The sequence below is a fragment of the Gobio gobio genome (genome assembly GCF_949357685.1).
Source record: "Gobio gobio genome assembly, chromosome: 21".
Classification (NCBI taxonomy): Eukaryota; Metazoa; Chordata; class Actinopteri; order Cypriniformes; family Gobionidae; genus Gobio; species Gobio gobio.
Genome location: NC_137117.1, coordinates 12,934,545 through 12,940,095, shown reverse-complemented (window position 1 = coordinate 12,940,095; position 5,551 = coordinate 12,934,545).

Here is a 5,551-nt window from a genome sequence, read left to right as displayed (position 1 = left end):
GGCAAGCAAACGCAATACTCGTTCCCTCTTCTCAGGGAACCGAGGTTATGTTAGTAACCGAAGCGTTCCCTTTCAAGAGTACTCTCGTATTGCGTTTAGCTAAACGCTAGGGGACCCAATGCAAAACGCAGTGCTCGCTTAATGGCTCTGAAAGCCTGGAGACACCATACCTAGGCCGACCTAAGTGGGCCCGTAAATATGATATTCATAGAAGTCCCAATATGAGTTGCTATAGCAGCCACATAAACTTTGAGCGTAGAGGGGGAACGACCCGCGTCCAGTAGCTCTTGTAAAAAAGTGAGCACTTCTGATACTTCACAATTATGTGGGGTCAAGCTTTGTGCTTTACACCAGTCCGAAAAGACTGAAGAGAGCTGCCTGGTCGCGGGGGCTCTAGCTTCAGAAATAGTGTTTAATACACTTTCAGAGAGGTTCTCATGTACCCGTTGATGGGCCAGACATGAAGCGCCCATAGATCGGGACGGGGATGCCAGATCTGCCGTTTCGCCTGCATGAGGAGGTCTCTCCTCAACGGTATTGGCCACGGGGCTGTATCTGACATCCAACTTAGCAATGAGAACCATGGTTGATTTCTCCAAAGCGGGGCTATTAAAAGCACAGCGCATTTGCTCTCCCTGATCCTCTCTATGACCTGAGGTAACATTGAGATTGGGGGAAAAGCATAAAGAGGAAGGTTGGGCCATTCGTGGGCCAACGCGTCCTTGTGCTTGGAGAAATATATTAGGCATTGAGCATTGTCTTGCGAGGCAAAAATATCCACTTTTGCCTCTACAAACATGCCCCAAATTGTCTGAATCGTTTGTGGGTGAAGAGACCACTCTGCTGGGGACACTTTGCCCCTGGACAGCATGTCCGGACCCAAATTCAGAATGCCTGGCACATGAGTCGCTCTCAGCGAGCTCAGGTTGTGCTCTGCCCATATTAGGACTTTTTCCGCCATTGTGTGTAGACCAATAGATCTTAGACCGCCCTGGCGATTTATATAGGCTACCACTGACCTGCTGTCCGTTCGGATCAGGACATGGTGGTGCTTTATGTACGGAAGGAAAGCTCTTAGCGATAGTGTGACCGCTTTCATCTCTAGACAGTTTATGTGAAGGCTCTTTTCCGAGTCTGACCAGAGACAGGAGACTGGCCTGCCCTCGTGAAGGGCTCCCCGACCTAGGTTAGATGCATCTGTCGAGATAACTTTCCACTTCGTATCAGTGCCGAAACTCACACCCATCTGATACCAGACAGGATTTTTCCAAGGAGCCAGAGCCAACACACAGCTGTGGTCTACCTTGATTTTTAATCGGCCCGAGAGCCATGCGTGAACTGGAATGTGGCGATTTAGCCAGCGCTGTAGGGGGCGCATGTGTAACAGACCTAGTCTGAGGACTGGTGCCGCCGAGGCCATGAGACCCAACATCCTCTGAAAGTGTTTGAGAGGAGTGTATGCACCGGACCTGAGGGAAACCGCTCGGTTCCGAACAGAGAGCGCGCGCTGTGACATCAGTCGCGTGTTCATCTGTAGTGAGTCTAACACTGTTCCCAGAAACAAAACGTTCTGTGTGGGAGACAATGAGCTCTTTGCCACATTGATTCTGAGGCCCAAGCATTTCAAATGGTTGAGAAGCCGAGATCTGTGGTTCAATAACTGTATCTCTGACTGAGCTATTATGAGCCAGTCGTCGAGATAGTTGAGAATTCTCATTCCCTGAAGCCTCAGCGGGGTTACGCCGCTTCCATGCACTTCGTAAACGTGCGGGGAGCCAGAGATAGACCAAAGGGTAGCACCATGTATTGGTAAACTTTCCCCTCGAAGGCGAATCTCAAGAATGGCCTGTGATGGGGGGCTATTTGTATGTGGAAATAGGCATCCTCTAGATCAGGGGTGGGCAATTCCAGTCCTCGAGGGCCACTGTCCTGCAGAATTTAGCTCCAACCCTGATAAAATTCACCTGCCTGTAGCCTTCTAGTAATCCTGAAGACATTGATTTGCTGGTTCAGGTGTGTTTGATTAGGGTTGGAGCTAAACTCTGCAGGACAGTGGCCCTCGAGGACTGGAATTGCCCACCCCTGCTCTAGATCTACAGTGAAAAACCAATCTCCCGGGCGAATGTGGGCAAGGATTTGTTTCATTTTCAACATTTTGAACGGGCGCTTCCTAAGGGCCTTGTCCAGATGTCTGAGATCTAGAATGGGCCTGAGACCACCGTCCTATTTTGGTACAAGGAAGTAACGACTGTAAAAGCCTGACTCGCTCTGTGAGGGGTGTACGGCTTCCACCGGCCCTTTTATTAACAGTTTTGACATTTCGGTTTGAAGCATGTGACTTGTGTCGCATCTCACCGTTGTCTCCAGGTCTGCGAACAAACTGTAGCGAGTAACCTTGTTCTATTGTGTTCAACACCCATTTTGAAATTTTTGAAAATTTGTGGGGCGAGTCGCTGGGTAACAGGGACTCGGTGGCCCGATAATGTTATGTTAAAGTGGCGTTCATCAGAGCACGTTTGTTCACAGGCTCTCTGACTTGGAGGGAAGTGTTTCCCGTCGCCTGAGTGCAGGGGGCCGGGGGACATAGAATATTGGTGCTTGTGTACAGGCGAGCGCGCTTGAGTACGGGCTCGTTGACTGTGAGGATAATGTTTCCAGCCACCTGAGTGCAGGGGGCTGGGGAACATGGGGGAGTGATTGAGTGTAGGGGTACACACACTGCCTACAGAGAAAAAAACCTTTTTGTGATTCATATGGGTCGCCGTGAAAACGTCGTTTGTGTACAGGCAAGCGCGCTTGTTTGCGGGCTCGTTGGCTGTGTATGTACTGTGCCCAGCCACCTGGATGAAGGGAGCTGGGGAACATTTTGGAAGAGAGCGAGGTGATAAACCGGCCGATCAGGTTTCGACACATTGCTGGGTCGGGGACCTCGACGCTCCAGCAGTCTGCTGCGGCTCGTAGAGCGGGAACGCTGTCCGGGCTTAGAAGCCGTGCGAGGCTGGTGAGCTGGTGGCGCCGCCTTGGTGGGCAGGGCTGGTCCAGCCTTAGCGTGACGGCTAGCGGAGGAGCTGGAACGCTTGGGCAGGAAATGTCTCATTGCCTGTGAGGCCTTTTGAGCCTCGGTGAAGCGTTCTATGAACCCAACCACAGAGGGACCGAATAATCCTGAAGGCGACATGGGCGCGTCCAGGAAAGCGGTCCTGTCCGAGTCTTTCATCTCGGTTAGGTTAAGCCACAAATGGCGCTCCAACACCGTCAAGTTGGCCATGCATCTGCCGATCGCCTGAGCGTTGGCCTTGGTCGCACGCAGGGCCAAGTCAGTGGCACCGCACAGGTCCTTCAGGGCCTTGGTATCAGGGAGGTTTTGCCGCTCATGGCAGTCCGCGTCGAAGTGGCGTGCTCCGAGACGGTGTACGACCACTCGCTTTCAGATGCAGCAAACGAAAGGCTGTCATCCTCCTCCTCTTCCGGTCCGCCGAAGGAAACAGTAGCAGCCGCCAGACGAGGGGAGCTGTGCTGTTCCTCGGCGAACATGACAGGCGATGGCGAGGCACGCGAGGACATGCCCGGCGTGTGCTCGTCAGAGCGCTCCGGGGGCCTCTGGTCACGGCGTTTCTTCTTACGCGGCTCGAGAGGCTGAGAACAAGGGACGGGATTCGGATCGAAACTGGTGAGCCGAGCCTGAAGGGTCTGCAGCGCCAGTTCGTCGCACTCCGGGCAGCCGCCCTGGTTGAGTGCAGCCTGCACGTGGTCTCGTCCGAGACATGAGACGCAGATGATGTGCCGATCCTCGTCCGGAAGAAAACCTCTACACGAGGCGCAGGAACGAGACATTGCAACAACTTCTCGGCTCTTTTTGTGAGTGTGTAGCAACGGCAAACACACGGATTGGTATATAAAAGGATATGTGCCGGATGGCGCAGCTGGAAGGCAGGCTGAAGGCGGAGAGTCCGACGTCCTCAGGCTGCAGAGTTCCGCTGGGTGCGTGTCGACGGCAGGTTTCGATCCAGAGCTCAGCGAGGTGAGTCGCTGAAGAAGAAATAATGTGATGAACCTGGCGAGACAGGGTCTTTTATTCCCTTGGCTATGCAAATTCTGCTGCCCCTTGTGGCGGGAATATTAGAGGGACCTGATTGGTCCTTCCCGCCCAGCGGGCTCGCCATAGGTTGCTGAAAGCTGTGCAGCTGCACTGCGTTTTACATGGTATTTTTAGGATAAAAATTTGCTTCAAAATCTCGAGGAAAGGAAATTCCCCTAGCGTTTAGCTAAACGCAATACGAGAGTACTCTCGAAAGGGTACTCCGGCTAATCTGAACGCCTTTGATTATTAGAAACACGTGTGGTTGGTTATAATTCGCAACGTAATTATAACAGATGGCTTTTGAGAAGACTATAATAAGTTCAACCGCCAAAGTGGCTAGTGTGAGTGGTAGTAATACCAGACATAGTTTTGGTATTGAGGTCAAAGTCCACTTGCCTTGCGTTCGCAGATGTGAAGTGTTTCCCCCTATCACAGCGACTTTCTTCTGGCATGTTCTGCAGACAGGATGACCATCTTCAATTAAGTTTCCCTCAGGACTTTAAAAACTATTAAACTACCAAAATATGACCACACCTCAGATTTGGTCCTTTTAGAAGGCTGAATAATCCCCCGAGCGCTGTTACTGCCTTCTTGCCTTTTCTTCTCATTCAAAAAAACAGCGTTTGGCACTGCACCTGCACCAGACCGACGCTGACTGGACAGGATTTACCACAAGTTTTCAAAATCGTGATAATCATGCGCAGTTTTAATGATAATACATTTTTAAATGATATTACTAACCATCAGTACATTTTATCATGGTTTATTGTGAAACCGGTAATCCTTCCATCCCTAATTGTAATGCATTCATTTTCAAAGTAACTTTCCCCAATACTGGTTGTAACATTATAAATGATTTTAATGTCACCTTTGATCAGTTTAATGTGTCCTTGCTGAATAATATTAATTTATTTTTTAAACATATTTTTTTTTACAGTCTATTGTGTACATCAGTTGTACACTTATCACGTTGCACTGTGAGATTGAATGAGTGCACTCAATAACATCCACTATGGTTTCGGACACGACTACAAATGGCTGTCTCCTCAAATAGTGCCCTGTTTAAGGGTATAGGGGGCAATTTCGGACACAGGACCTGTCTCTATGAAGCCCCTCTTTCCAAAAAGCGCAATGCGCTCTGATTGGTCAGCTGGATCAGTGTGTTGTGATTGGTCAAGCGCTTTGAGCGTGTTTGGGAAATGTCAGGCCCCTTACCATAACCTTGAGTTTCAACCAAGGGGCAACCCCCCGCAGTTTCTCTTGAAGCCAATACGGAAGTGACTTAAACTGCTATTCATCGACTGGCCACTAGAGACAGACTCCAGAAGGGAGCAGAATCTCATTGAGCCCAACTTAACAGCAGAAAAAAAACATATTCACAGCCTGGGACAAATTGTGGTTTTGGTCTATACGGCTAATTTTGCCCTTCATGACAACTGTGGGGGGGGGGGGGGGGGGGGGTACATTTTT